Below are 16676 nucleotides of genomic sequence, written 5' to 3'. Positions count from 1 at the left end.
CTCATCTTAGGTTAACAGATGGACGTGTTTGCATAAAAAGATTAAACTGCTGAAAACATTGCAAGCATGCAGTGTTTACTAGGAACTGTCAGCTTTCTATCTCCTACAGCCACTTTGCTTCCTCACATATAGATGTATTTACATAATTTGAAAAATGCCTATTATCAAGCTGACTGTTATGGTAGCTCTGGAGTGGTTACTGCCTATTCTGTAAACACAGCACTGCTCCAATTTATAACAGCCCTGTTATTTACCCCACAGAATGTGCAACTGTTCCAAGCGAGCCATTACCGACTGCCACCTAAAGTAAATTCATCTTCAGCTGCTTTTGCAAGCAAGAGTTGTAACAACACTTAACATTTCTATAGTGCCATGCACGTTGGAAGATCTCAGTGCACCTTATAAACAGTAATGAATGAATTCAGAATTAAAAGCAGATCTGTGAGGAAAAATTAGAACTAACTCAATAATTCATAACCATGTCCTAGTTCAGGAAGTTTAATTGTGGGCACTGACTTCAATGTGGCTGCTTATGTGTCAGAAGCTTCACACATGCCCAAGTTCCCAGGTGACTGCAAATCTGCAGGGTCCATGACATCCATTTCTCATCTCTTTCTGTTGCCAGAACACACTCAGCTTACAGTCTTAACACAGGAGGGCTCTCTGCAAACCTCTCTTAATTCTGTAAGACATTTGGTTTGAATTTCATGCATGCACACTCCCCCCAACCACACAGTGAGTTCATTCTTTTCAGGTTCCTTGTATTTTGTGCTAACTCTTCCCAGAAGAGCGCCCCACCCCACTGCACGGTGTTCTCAGAAGTGCTGGGGGGAGGCAGATGGGAAAGTCAAGCAGAGCTTTTTCCAGCTGGGCAGCAAGGACACAGCTCTGCAGCCAGGCATTTCTGCTTGCTGAGGCTTTGGAGCCTTCAAAGTTGTTAACAGAGAAAATAGCTGCAGGTGTCCAGACTAGAATGTTAAAAACCCACATGTGTCCAGTGCAGAACAGCGACATACTGGGGAATAGTAAAAATGCCTCACCTCCAGTTACTATTTTTCGCTTTAAATCCAAGATTTTGAATTACTAATATATGCCATGACCAAATGGTATTCCACTGAAGTGCATTTTCTTATGACAGCTTATTTGGGAATAAGGGAAATGGAAATGAAATTTTATATTAGCTGCATTATGAACTTATATATATTAAAAAAGTCCAATTATCCTCTAAATTGTACTGGCTCCTGAAGCACTAAAAACAATGGAGCTACAGCAGCACAAACAAGAAGAAAATTATGTCTTATTTAAATTAATAAAAAGTCAAAATTGCTCAATAAAATAATATAATAATTGCAGTGCCTACAAAAAATAGTAATTAATAAATTCAAAAGAGCTCTTAAGAGACATCCTCACCTATGCATGATAGCATTTCTCCATAAGAGAAGGAATAATGAAGTGAGTCAAGCCTTTTCACTTTAAGAGATGGAATAAGTATTTAAGCTCTAAAAATTAGCCAGGTTACTACTGCTGAATTATACTGGATTGTATTTTGTTCTGCAAATCTGTTTATAGACTACACCAAAAGTATGCAAATATTCTCTGGAGCATATACACTGCACAACCTACTTCTGATCAGGCATAAATTTTAAAACTGAAACTCCAGTACCAAAAGTGTTCTCAGAAGAAAATTCCTACACAAGTGGTGCACGGAAATGAAATGATTTACTGGGCTCCCAAGGGTGCCACACCACTGAAGGTCTCTATGAACAACATTTCAAGTTCCTCTGCAGTTGTTCCTTGTTAGACAGTACCTGGGAGCCAGGTTGCACATACACCATGGATTGAGCAAACGCTGGTTGGAGAACTGTCAGATGTGCCTGAAACAGCCTTGCAACAGCTTGACATTCTGGGACTGGCAAACCAATTGCAGGGTAAAGCAATGCATGGCAGGAAAACAACCCACAGGAAGGTTACCCTTAACCTTCCCTCTACTTTATCATATTCTCTTCTATTATTTACTGCTGCCTATAGATTTTTATTCACCCTGCGATGAAATGGGAGAATGCGATGTCTGGAAAATTGGTGGAAGTGACTCCCTTAAGACTTAATGAACCTGGTTCTTGCCTGGCAGCTGGTTGACCTTGTTGCACCTCCATTTCAATCCAGGGAGTTAAGTCATCCATTAAATCAAAATAGTTTTGATCAACATTTGTGTAACTAATGAAAGCATCATTTCCATAGCCTCTCTCAAGTGATACTTAATATTCTGTGGTGACTGAGCAAAGATTTCCCTAAAAGTAGGACTCCTTTTTTAAAAGCTAAATTCTGGGTTCCATAAAGTTGATGACAAAATGCTCACTGCTTCTGATCTTTTTTTCCTGGCTTTTCAAGGATATGTAAGTAATTTAGAATGGACAAGCGCACAGTCTTACAGTACTGAGGCACATTGATGTGACAGATGAATGATACACTCAAAAAAAAGAGAAGTTTGAATATCCCTTCTGCAGATTTAATATAAGTTAGATCCTTCAATATTGTATGGATGTGGATTATATTAAAGAGTTTGAGAACAATTCCTAAGTAGTGAATTGAACACTATCATTCAAAAACATAACACAAAAGTGAGTTAGAAATCACAAGATAGGAAAGACTTGAGAAAAAAAATTAATGGTCATGCTCTCACAGCTCCTAATGATAAACGATGTCTTGCATGCAGATAGAAAATCTCTTGCCTTTTGCTTATGATGAGCTTTTCTACTCTATATAACTGATACAATGGAAGAGGACTTGAAATATTCCTAATTACAGGGAAATTCTGATGTGGAACATATATCTCATTTCTTTATGTTCCTCTTATTACTTTTCTGAGAGATACCTGAAGCGCCAATTTGAAATTCAGCAGAAGTGGGTATATTCCAACTCTCCCCAAAGATCAGAGGTTTGCATGCAGCTGGGCCCTGTGTATTAGCAAACACAGTTATTTGAAACCTAAACACATGAGTCCTTTGTATTGTCTCATGGAGTACAGGAAAAGACATGAAAAAGGTTTACATTTTATCTTTCAGCATGAAAGGTACTGTGGGACCGGGTGAAGGAGCCTTCCCCATCAGCACAGGTTATGGGGATGACCCTATTACAGCTCTCTTCTCAGCTCCCTCTGAAATGACAGTCCTCTAAAATAGGAACAAAAGACACAGGCAGAGGAGGGAGTGCTAAATCTGTATTTTCTTTCTCATGGCCCATTAACAAAACACACTTTAGAGAGGTCTCAATTTACAGTGGGAGCCAGTCAGACCTAAGAGCACAAAAATACAGGCAAATCAAAGAGTTTTGTAAAAAGTCTCTCTCTTTCTTCAGTTTCTACACTAACCACAGTGACCAAAATCAAAGAACACAGTTTATGCTACTGCCAACAAAGATTCTGAAGTTAGAAATTCTGAAATTTTTTGCTAGCCTTTTAGGAGCAATAGTTTAATCAGAATACTTCCAAGGCCCTCTTCCCCATTTGATTTTTTTTCTCTGTTCCAATACTGATTATATAACAATAGATCTACCAGTGAAAGGACTCAAGTGACATGAGATTTTCAGAGCCTTTTTTCCCCATCTTCAATTTTGGAAACTATCTTCACTCATTTCAGGAAGCAAAGGGGAAGTAAAGTTCAAATGAAAAGAGAATGAGTTTCAAATGACCATCTTCCAGAAAACTGACCTCCTCTTACATGTGTTTCCATCATAGTGGAGAGATTTACAGAGTCTATTTTCCTTCCTCTTAGAGTTGTAAAACTTCACACTTAACACTCAGGCATCCCCATTTCATCCTTTCCCAAATGCCTTTCAGTCAACACGACAGCTTAACTGCTTCTTTCAGCCACGTAGTTTTGCAGCCTTGCTGCCCAGCACCATTCCCCTCTTTCAGAAACAGATCATGTTTCTGGATGAGAAATTTCAAGGGCATGTCACATACACTCATGAACTGTCACTGTGCTTTCTACACCTACTTTGGACACCATGAGATTTGCCTCTTGAGTATATATATATATATATATATATATATATATATATATATATATATATATGCAGTTGGCTTTTAATATCCTCCTGAAAAGGCTATAGCTGGCTTTTTTTCCACCCAAATCCAGGCATTTAAGTGAAGATCAGAATTATAAGAATATTCACTTATTCACTACCTGTATTTAGGTTTGATTATCCATTTGAAAGAAATGTAATGGAGGTAATTAATTCCATGTGACTACTCACAGACTTGCAACTAATTTTGTCTATTTTGTGGGATCAGAATGCTTTAAATTTAGCAGGACTTGTGCTGAACATCTCAGGGGAACAGCATTTTCTTCCTTTTCTGTTGTTATATAATCACAGAGTATAAAATTGGTGTCTACTTACCAGAATTTGAATTTTTTATTCCTACAAGGCACGCTTTGCCAGTATAAGGTGCAATTGTTTGTAATGAACCATGCAGACATTAGCCTACTAGTCTTGCTCTTTTACCCCCAGTACTTATTTTTGGGACCAAGACATTTGCTTTATCAGTATACATTAAATCAATGTGCTTTGGATTTATTGCCTACAGTCTAGGCTTGAAAGCAAAGGTTGAGTTTCTATCAGCTCCATTTCTTTCCACATCAAATCCCTTAGAGTGAACAGAGGGACATGGGGTAACCACTGAATATGAGAGTTGGCCCAAAACTCATAAATGGTTCAAGCACTCCATCCAGCTGCAGAACATGCCTATTATGACAGTTTTGGGTTTGCCTGCCTAGAGATGACTGTAAGAAGTGGCTTCCTGGCAAAGTCTGGAGCAAAGGCCGCAGTCTAATTAATTCCTATTTGTAGAAGTGGCTTTAGGTAGATTTATTCTTCAAAGCCTCAGTTTAATTGTTGAAGTTATAGACTTTTCTAATGAAAAGAGAAATGCAAAGGTGGAGTAGAATAACCAATGTTTTAAAATTTTGTAAATTTTTTTTCCCCCAGAAAAAGCTCAGCTGCTTTAAAACCTCTAGATTAAGGTTTACCCAGAAATCACTTTTGTGGGTTTTGAGGCTCCTGGAAAGTGGTTAAATACCTGTGGGACGGCAGAGTAGGCTCCAGTCAGGTACTGAAATGAGTCAGTCCACAGTTCTGATAAAGGCTGAAGGAAAGAGCCTTCTGATGGAATCCAGAAAACTTCACTTCTCTCCAATAAACATTGTACTGTGTATTGACTGGAAACACTTTTGCAGAGTCCCATGGATAGGTGGCAATGAGATCCACTCGGGAGAGATCACACAGGAATCCTGCATGGGGAATCTCCACCCACTTTGAAGGGCCACTGCTCCCCAGCTCACTTTGCAGTCAGGCCACACTGTGGTAATTGCTTTTGGGAACTTAAAGACACCCCTCAAAGTGACATGCTCTGCTCATTTTCACTGGTATTGAAAATGAATTTTTTTCTCATAACATTTTCTTTACAGAGTAGAACAATAAATGAGGGATGGTTTCTGCAAAATACAAGCTTCCTTGTGTCCCACTGGTTCCACCAGCATGGAGAATGCTCTCTAGGCTTTAATACAACTATTAATTTCTCCAACCATATTGCCTTTACCACTAGGATTCCAAGGATTAAGCTCTCCAAACCTCCTTGTGGAACAACAATCTTCACTTTTCCTTCTTTATCGAAGTCACCACAGACATGGGATTGCAGAGCCAGAGTGTCTGGCTCTGCTTTACAGCACATCTCCTGCAACACCACTTTAGCTGTTCAAAGTGTTGATTGCTGCAGCTCCAGGGGCCTTTTCAATATAAGGATGAATGTTTTACATTTTATTTCTGCCAAATGTAGAGAACTCTTTATAGATTGTACAATATTAACTGCAGCTTTTTTTAATCTATATATGATTAGAAGAGAAGCATCACCCTGTGGGGATTCTGCCAACTGACTCAATAGCTACTCTTTTTTCCTTTAGTGCTTCTGAGAAAAACATATCAATTAGTAGGATGAGGGCATGGGGAAAAATCTAGAGTTCCATTTTGGGAAATTGGGCTCATCTCAGCTAGCTTTAGCTGTCTTCAAGACAGGCAATCCAAGCCAGCCACACAGGACTACTCATTCTCTCTTAAGAGAGTTGGGTTGAATGAGTCTCAGGAGCTGCCTGTCTCTGTTCCTCCATCTCCAGAGAGAACTATGATAATTCACATAGTTTAAAGGGTGATATTTAAGATAGACAAATTTAAGATATAATTAGTATGACCCTTGTGCTGAAGCCCACTCCTTGCATGAGAGAAAAAAAGAAGAGTAAATTCTGGTGAGTAAATTACAGGGTTTACTTACTTTTAAATGCAGGATACAGTTTCAAGCATCTTTTTGTACCCATTGTTTCTAATCCATTGTTTAAATAATGAATTCTTGCTTCCTTGTGTACCTAATAGATTTTGCTCTTATTTACAAACTGAAAAGTCTCATGCTTGGTCCTGATATTTTGAGACATATGACATTTTTATGCATGTGAATAAACACCCGAGAGCCATCCTTCAGGCTGGAAGGAAAATGAAGCACTGCAGGGCTGAGGGAGTGTCCTGATGACTGAAAGAAGACAAAAGAGAGGAAGACAATCCTAAAGATGCCAGCCAATAAATATTGCTGTGACTCTGTTAAGTGATTATATTCACTCAAGAGTCAGATTTGTGCAAGTACAAACCTAGGAAAAATGCCAAACAAAATCATTTCAGTTTGGGGAACAGTTTCTCATGCAGAACACAAAAAATTTAAAGTACCCCTCCCCAGCTTTCAATTTTCTGTTTCTCTGGCATCTTAACAAACAACATTACAATATGATAATGTGATGTTTTTGTAGCCATGAGCAATACTATTTAGTTTGAGTCTATGCCTGATGCTTTTCCTTCAGGCTAGAGGAAACATTTGCAAGTGTGAAGACTTGTCTCTGTTCTCCAAGTGTTTCAGCTGGTCTAATGCACACAACAGCCTCCTCCTTCAAGTTTGTGGTTGCTTTCAAAAAGAGCATGCAGACATCTCTGGTGTCAGTAGTTACTGTAAAAGGCCTGGATCAATGCTTCCCTGCAACAAAGGCCAAGCAAGGAACTGAATGGATGTTTCAGTTAAAGAAGCAAAGAGTGAAGGGCAGTGCTGAGGAGCACAACAGCAAGCATGGAACATGAAAAGGGCTTTGGGAATAACACCCAACACCTGCAGCCTCACTAGCAGACAAATATTCAGGGCTCTCAGAAATGACTCATACTAATTTGGGAGTGTAGAGGACAAGCTTTGACAGCACAGCCAAAGAGGCATCTCTTACTCCATGGAGCCAAAGGGCTCAATGTAATTTTAATCTCTCCATGAACGTTTTCCAAGCTCGAGAAAGGAAAGAAATCTCTGGGTGATTGGCTAATCAATGTCCCCCTGCTAATAATTGCTGTTGAAGGGCTCTAGTGTCACTCACTGACAAAGAGATTTGTTAAAAAAGCTCTAATTGTTCCAAGACATTTATGGAAGGAAAAGGTGACAATGGGATGTTGGGGAGGGGGCAGCAGGCACCATTTTCTGCAATGTCTGAGAGCAATGCTACTTCTTAATAGAAGCAACAGTAGAAAAATCCCAGTGAGAGAACAGAACAACACAGGCGTAAGGTTTGGCAGTACAGATGACTGTATCCAAAACTCACACCTCCTATGATTTGCAGGCAAGCCTGCATCCCTACACTCATTAGAGCCAGAGCTTATGGTGACTGTGGCTGTCAAAGCATTAGCACTCTGCTGTTCCTGGATATATATTAAATGACATCACACAAAATGGACACTTCAGATTGCCTCCAGCTAGTTTGCCCAGCTTCTATTGCTCCTAAAGCTGCAATGCCTCTGGCAAGGGTATTCCTGAAGAGAACGCATTAAGAGCTGGAATTTCTTCTCTGTAGAAAATTCTAGACTTCTTTTTTCCCTCTTTGGAACAAAAGTACAGATGTTTCAAGAGTTTCCTACGGAAGTGAGAAATTCCCAAATATTTTGTTTCAAAATAGCTAAAATGACACTGAAACTGGAGACTGTGACAGACTCTTGCTCAATGCCCAGTTCCTTGTGTAGCAACAGGGAATCAAGGCCCTGAGACTCCACAATTGAAGCAGCAGATGAGGAATACAGGAATCAACATTTCAGCTCACTGGCTAAGGTGCCCAGAGCAGGGTCCTCACACAGAGCAGGATTTTATTTTGGCTTATTAAAGTCCTGCTTTCTACATGAACCACCATCAAAAACTAGAAAACAATGTCTCAGCCTCTCTTTCTTCCAAACATGAAAACAAGATTGTTCTGGGCAGAATGAAATGCTGCAGTTTAAGGATTTCTGGTGGGTTTTGGTCTTTTTAAAATTTAATTTTAGGTCATTTTAAGAAAAAAATGTGTTGACTCTCTTTTTCACCCAAAGTATCTGTATGATTCTTGTATAGATACAACCAGTTTTTTTTTTTTTCTTTAGGAAAAAAAAAAAAGGCGGTTTATTTCTGGGAATTTTCAGCAGTGTCTGCATGAAAGCCCTGAGTGGGTTTCCCAGCATGATCTCTCAGCTGCTGCACAACAGTGGGCCAAACTCCAAGTGGGACCATAGGTTCCTTGGGCTTCTGGCCTCCAAATGCCTGTGGGAGATCCTGACAGCCATAAAAACCCAGAGAAGGCCTGTGGGGCTGAAGAAGTGACTTGCTGGGCTCTACAACCTCCTGCCGGGAAACAGCGTGCCATGATGAAAACTGAAAACCTCCTTATAGTTCTCTGTCAGTTTGCTAAACTGACAGAGTTCCACAAATCATTCCAGATGTGATAAGTCACTGTTTTCTGACCAAAAAAAAAAAAAAAAAGAAAAAAAAGAAAGAGAGAAAGGGAAAAAGGATGGTTTGACTGGAGAATATCCAACCCATTTTATTCTTGGGATGGCTAGAAATTCCCTTGTGCTAGACTTCCAGACTTCCACCTGTTCTTTGACCTACAAGACAACACAGCCCCTGAGCTAAGGAGACCAGAGCAGCGTGCTCCAGTCAGTGAGGCCTCCGAGCACATTTTCCACGAATCTCTCATGCCAAGGAATACCAGCAGTTTCAAGCTAAAAGCACCTTCAGCACTGCCACACAAGTGTGCTATCCCTTTCACTGTGTCTGCCAAAAATCTTTGCTCTCAGAAACAGCACTAAAGAACACAGGTAACAGAAAGACCTGTTTATACTGAGAATTCTTCCAAATGCAGTTGGCTTTTCAGAATGACTGGGGTTTTCTTTGTTTTAAATGTCCCTAAATTTGTCCCACAAGTGTATTTTAGCAGCTGGATAAGCACGTATCAGAGTCTTACTATAAACTGGAAGAAAGTTAACAATCCCCTGACAATCAGGTACATCTTAAAATGAGAGTTTGACTAGCCTAGCTACAAGTTCCCCACAGTTTTCTACACTTGTTAGTAAGGTACATGCCCTCCTGTGGCTTGTTGAGTGCTGTGCCTGCCTGCCCATTCCGTCCCCAATAACACGCTCGAGCGAGTGTGGCAGAGCAGCAGCAGCTTCAGAGACATGGAGTTCCTACCTGTTCCATCAAGGCTGGGCACAGCCAGGCTATCAGTGCCTCCCACAAGGGAAAAACAGTGCAGTTTTTACAGGATACCAGGAAGTCTGCAATATCAAAAACCCCTCTTAATGACTCCACTGTTGGTAAGGCTTAAGCAAAACTTAGGCTGTGAAGTCAAGGACCAAAGAAATTCATAATAAAGTAAGTTTTCTTCCTTTTGATGCTCACAGTACAGACAGGTTTTTTTCTAATGGAGGAAAGCAAGATAATGTCATTAGGAGATGTAATTTCTTTCCTAACTTCAGCAAGCCAGTCTTGGTCATCTCCTTGGTCATTGCTTCTTCTTTAGTACAAGGGTTGTTGCAATTAGGAGTTTGCCAGTTTTGGATAGTTACAGACTTGGAGTCAGACTGGCTGTGATAGTCTGTTTGAGACTATGTGAAAACAGCTTGTGCAGGCAAGAACTTGGATATCTTTTAACAATTCTCTCAGCCAGTCTAACAGGATATCTAACACCTCCCTACAGGGAATGCTTCATCAGTCATTACCTTGGCATAGCTTCCACTGAATTTGAAGGAAACTTTGTAAAAACAAAAGATGGCAGAATAACTGTAGGATTTTGTGCAAACAGCAAAATTGCCAACCATGTTGACTCCAGTTTTGGGAAACTAGAAAATCATAAGAAAAATTAATATTTTGTCATTTTATGAAAGATCATTGCCATAAAGTGCCCTCTATATTTTAGATGAAGTGATGGATGTACTCATACCTTGCACAAAGGAGAGGTAGGCAATTGTGGAACTTCTTGCTTCAAGCAAAAAGAGGCCCAGATCACAAATTGAAAATACTATTATTTTAAAAATAATTTTGTCTAATTTGGAGAGCAGAATGTTTGAGTTGTTGAATGTTAAGAAAGAATACAAACCATGCCAAGATCCTTAAATGAATCATTGACACACAGTGTAAAATCTGCAAGGGCTCAGCAACAGTGTAAATTTGCATTTCCATAGTCATCCCTGCTGAGATGATCTCAGATGAAACAGTGGGATCCACATATGTAATTTAGTGCAGGAACTATTCAAGCCTGTTCTACTGAAATGTGTAGTGTATTCAATTAGTTTTATGCATCCTTATTTGCCAAACGCTGATGCTCCTTAAAAAAAAAAAGTTCTAACCAATTTAGCTTCATTCCTGTCAGGAAATTAGTATGAAATGACAACTGGCTTTTCAGAAGTGTTTCTTGACTGTTTTGATATGTTTAGCAGGATGATGCAGTGCAGCAGATGCTGTTAGGTCTAAATCCAAGAGAAAAAAGTAACAAAATGGGGACTCTGACCTTGTGCTGTTGTTTAAATCCTTCCAGGAGAATTTATACACTCTGCTGCATGTATAAATGTTGTTAACTCAAGGGCCAATAGTTATGCACTATTGGACAACTATTATAGTTATCCACTGCATATCTAGTTCTTGCTTACACAAATCTTTTTAATAATGTCCAAGCATCTCTGAAATATTCATTTCACAACATACACGTCAGTGAAATATTCATTCTGGCACTGGGGAACTGAAGTGTTTCTGTTTCTGAAGTGTGTAAATTTCTCATATTGCTGTTTCCACCCATGGGTGGGTGCTTTGCCTTAGCCAAGGTGTCCAGAGCAGCCCATGTTGTCACTGCTTTGCCTATCCACACCCAGCATCACCCAGTCAGTTCCACAATACACACCCCTTACTGCAAATCCTGGCTCCACAGCTGTCCCACACACCTCCATTTTTCCTCTGTCAAAGGCATTTCTAGTCCATGGCTCATTGCATGCAAAGTATTTGCCTGTCCTGTGCTCAGCATGTCAATTTCCTGCCTTGAATCTTAGGGTAGATTACTACACAGTTAGTTGATGGTTTCAATGCTGGTTTTAAACCCCTCCAGATGAAGCCACTCCACATCCCTGTAGGTGACCAATATCATAGTTGTGAACTCTCCTGACTTGTGGGATATAGCTTTAGGAATATTGGTATAAATATCCCATCTTTCCTGCAGGTCCCTTGTGGTCCCTCTTTTGGGCTGAGACATCTCAAATACATTTTAAAGCCTCTCTTAGTGTGAGTCTCTGCACACTGCTGCAGAAGGGCATGTCCTCATGTGTTGTTTTCTGGAATGGCAGTGGGTGACTGACCAGACTGGTTGGAGGACCAGTACCAGGAGACCCTCCTGCCCAGTGGAATGATCTTTGCTCAAATCCTACATAACTGCTAATTTTATTCAGACAGAGATCTAGTTATGCCATTCCAGCTAAAATCTCAGGATTGGTCTAGCAAGCCGACAGTATGGTACAGTCAAGGAGGTGAAACATTCAGGAGTCAGTCCCACTAATGAGCACAGTGAAATGATAGAAGATCAATCAGGTGCTGCAAAGGATCCTCTGCCAGTCTTTTAATGTGTTTTTGCTCATACTTGAGTTAGCCTGGTTCCCCAGACTGAGTGGTCCCACCTTTCAAGGTGGCTCTCTCCAGGCAAGGTGTCTCACCAACCCAACTAGGCCTGGTAAGTCTGCCAGACAGCACCAGAAAATAACTAAACTTGCAAAATTTACTGCCTTTTGTTTGCATAGAGCCATGAGGGATTTGTGGCAGGTGACCAGATATAGGTTCATGGCAATGCTGCTCATCAAATTCAAATTTCAGTCTTACCACTAGATTATCTTTTCACCCAGAGAAGGGGGCTTAAAGCTTTATCAGTGTGTAGGTGGCAAAAGGAACAAGTGCTTATCAACACACATGGAGCAAAGGTAGAAAATATGAGCAGCATGGACATTTTAAGCCTTTCTGTGAAATGATCCATTACTAAATATATCTTTTCTTTTATATACCATATCAGAAAGGAGGATTATTATCAAAATGTCATTTTTAATTGTATTTTCTATCCTTGACTTGGTAACATTTAGAGAAAACTGTGAATCCTTTTCCCTAAAAAGGAGAGTCTACTCTTCCCAGGTGTATTACCTAAAATGAATTATTTACAGCTCCATGAGAGAGATTTCTCTTTAATTAGAGATATAATTAGCGAATCCTTAGTGTCTGCTTCTACAAATGGTTAGTATTTTGTAAATTCTTAGGAAATTGATTTTTACATGATGATATTAATGGTAGCCATGTAAACCTGAGCAAAAATGAGCTGTTTTATAACAGGGACAGAAAGGCAGGAGAAAAGTGTATAGAAACTTTGCCATTGCTTCTTTTACGATTTGCTACATATGGTCCCACATGGACTTCAGCACACAGATAAAAAGCTATTTAAGATACTCCTTTAACCAATGCACATGTAAACCACAGAAGTCATGAACAGGAAGAGATGTATATGTTGTGTGGCAGACTGTGTGAACAGAAGGTGAATTCCACAGAAACCTTTTAAAGGAAAATGTGTCACTTTCTGCCATTCAAGTATATTTATTTTGACTAGAAAAGTCATAGTTGATGCAACTTTATCAGATTTTTTAAAAAAATTTTTATTTTAAGTAACCTGAAAGCCAGAATCCCTAAATGTGGCACCAGTGTTACTGTAAGTGAACAGAATTAGACATTTAGAGTGGAATATTTTTATCTTCTGACATAAGGACAAACTGCAGCTGTTTCAAAGGTGCTGAAGCTTTCACATCTCCAATTAAGAGCACCGCTGTAAAAGATTAAGAACTCAGAAAGTGAAGTAACCATCAGCTGCATTTGCATTACTTATATGAGCAAGGGATTCTGCTATTTTTATCTGCATTTTGGGCTTCTTAATGAAGAAAATTTTTAGAGCAGATTCCGGTTAGTTCTTCAACCTCCTTGAAGTTACAGCACAGCTGCATGTACCACTATGGTAACAGAACTGCTGGCACAGAACAGTCTGGTAGCACTAGATTATATTTTAGGGGATAAATGTTTTATGTAAGGGAGCTATGGTCATGACTGATATGACTAAATACATCAGAAGTTAGGAACTTTTGCAAATATCCTTCCCAATAATTTATAATGTGCAAAGCAATCAAATAATTTAGTTTAGCACCAGGCCTGTGAGGGAATTGGCAATATTGTAAAGCTGTTTATGTTGAGACCTGTGTGATTTTGTTGGGATTTACTCAAAAGTCTGACTGAAAACATCTCTAAGGTTACTGACACAGTTTTCTAGTTTTACTCCTTTGCCAGTGGCATGAAGTCTGGGGCAAGGAAGCATTTTAAATTTCAATTTTTAACTTTTTTCATGAAAAGGGAATACACCAAGACATCAGGGAGAAAGCAACTCATAAAACAGCAAAAAACCATCACTGAGGCAGAGCAGTGACTATGATTCCATTCCTGGAGGTATTCTAGGTCAGGCTGGATGGAGATTTGAGCAACCTGATCTAGCGGGAGGTGTTCTGCCTATAGCAGGGAGCTTGGAGATAGATGATCTCTAAAGTCCTTTCCAACCCAAACCATTCTTGGATTCTGATTCCATGTATCTGAAGCCAACAATTTCAAGGCACACAACTATCTACCTCAAGCACAGAGCTGCTGTCTCTATTTATCTTGTCCTAAATGTCTAAAAGTACAGCAAAGCAAGCATGGCCTGTGACAAAGAACCAGAAGTGTAAAGGTTTGCAGGAAAGAGAGGAAGCAGCAAATGAGCAAGGATGTGATAGTTTAGACTCCTAAAGCTTGAGGATGTGACAAACTATGATTTTTTAAATAATTTACCAGGTATGGACAGATATTTGAAACACTTTCAAGTCAGCAGTATTTCTGACATCAAATTTCAGAAGATAAGGAACTCAGAACTTCATCACATTAATTTTGATTTGAATACAAACTTCCTTTATGTTGCATATCTTTTCAAATCCAGACACTATTTTCCAGGCAGTGAAAATATAGCTACACTAAGGTTATAAATATTTTTTTTTTAATTTCCATATGGAGCTAATGGTCTAAACATGACACAAAATAAACCAGCTTTTATTTGTATCATCGTTGTTAACAGTGGCTTTGGAATCTGAAGAGATGGGCAACTATTTACAATTTTATGTGGTGTCAGATTCTGTTAAGGAAATACTAATGCTTACTGCTTTGCACCTGCAAAAGGCTCCTTTGAAAAAAGATTCTTTTTAATCTGTCTTTTTACCAGACAAAATGTTCATTGCTAAAATTTCCATTTATGTGACTATAAAACCAGAGTCAGGATCCAATCCATAAATTCCTATGAGGTAGGTAAATATTTCTTCAATTACACAGAAAAAGTAATGAGTTGTTTAAGCTAAGTGATTTTCCCTTACAGGCATGTATTTGGAACTAGAGAATTCTTGTATTTTGTTTCGTTCATTTCTCTACCACATTGTACTTCAAACCAATATTCACTGAGGATTTACACTTGGTCATATGGGGACAATAAGAAATTTGAGGGAGAAGTTTTTTATTTTTTTTCTTAATTCTTTTCTGTCTCAACTCATAAACTTGAGTGGCTTTTATAGCTCTCAAATAAGAAAGACCAAGCAATTGTTGATGGCCATGAAAAAATGCAAATCAAGACTTTGACATCGATTGCAATTGAATGTTCTCAAATCACCTTGCCTTCAATGTCTCAATTTTCTTTAAAATATGTGTGCTGTTGCATTTTTTTCTTCCCTTTCCCATCTCAGTCTGTTCCTGGACTTCCAGAAATTTTTTATTTTTTGTTACATGTAGGGAAAAGAACACTCAGTCACCTCCATGCTTTTGTGCTTTGACAGCATCTCCTTCCACTTTCTCCCTCGTCTGCTCCACAGAACTGACCAAGAACAACTTGCTTGGTTATGACTGACCTGAACAGAGGCTGAACTCGTGTTCAGCTTTATAATAATTGCAGACTGCCATTCCTCTAAGGTGTCTTTGTATTCCCCCTCCCCAACACAGCTTTGAGTGCCTGACCATTAACTTGTCTCTTCTATCTGAAAAACTTATGTGTTCCAACATCCCCTTTTAAAGATATTTCTGTCCTTTGGCCATCTCAGTCCACTTGGAAACAGAGGGATGGGGCAAATTTATCTCAGTAAGTTATGCTTTGGATATGTTATAGCTGAATAAGAGTTTCAATTTTTCAATGCTTACAAAGCCTTATCTCTTGCAGCTAGAGCCTATTTGAACACCTTAAGCACTTGGTTATTTCCACTGACAAGATCAATTTGGTACCAAATTAGAAACCATCTAACCTTCAGTAGTTTGAACAAAATGAGTGTGGAAGAGATAGAGCTTGTATTTGCTGAACTCAAAGTGAAAAAATTCTAAATCCTGAGTAACATTCCTGACCTCATTCATACTCAAAATACCATCAAATATTATGGGTCAGATTTTGAACTTGTTCAACAATGTGAGAGAAGCTTATTAGCCTCTTAGAGAATTTTTCGTATTGCAAGTTTGATGCTAAACTTAAATGAGAAACCTCAAGCCACTCCCTTAGAAGACTGGCACAGGAGTGAGTCCAAAGAAGCTGCAAAACTTCAAACATTTTGGGTGTCAGGGTTGTTTCTAAACACTGAGTGAAAACCAGCAGAAATTATTGTCCCCAGGGGGCTGTTCTAACTTCCAGTGCTGGTAATATTATCAGTACAACAGGCAAAGGACTTGGTGTGTTCCAAGCCTGAACATCAAAAAAATGCAAAAGAAAAATCAATAAGTAAATTTCTAATTAATCAAAAATATTTGCAAAAAAGGGGCTGGATTGGAGGAACAGGGAAAAAAAATCGGCATTTTGTGGAGCATAGTCCTTTCTTTTAAAGTTTTCTTAAAACATTTGTTTTTCTAGATAATGAACTCACCCTTTCTTCTCTCAGGAATATTCTGGACAAGAAACTCAAATATTTTTTGTGCTTAAGTCAACATTTATGAAAGAGGGAATTTTGACTGTCTGTATGTACAAGTATATCTCTGTTCCCAAAAAGTCAAGTGTGAGAAGGATCTCACAGTGGTTTTTTAGCCAATGCACATCCTGTATCTTTGAGCACAATCAAACAAGTACAACTCATTTTTTATTGATATGATTTACCTGAATCTTTCCGGAGCAATGTTGTAAGAATGTGCATTCTGCACCCTCCACAGCCTGAGTTTTACAAATATATATAGTAAAAGTATGGCTATGACTGATGCAAAT

This window comes from Haemorhous mexicanus, chromosome 1, assembly GCF_027477595.1.
Source record: "Haemorhous mexicanus isolate bHaeMex1 chromosome 1, bHaeMex1.pri, whole genome shotgun sequence".
Lineage (NCBI taxonomy): Eukaryota > Metazoa > Chordata > Aves > Passeriformes > Fringillidae > Haemorhous > Haemorhous mexicanus.
The sequence above is the reverse complement of the archived record's forward strand: the minus strand, read 5'-3'. Positions refer to the sequence as shown.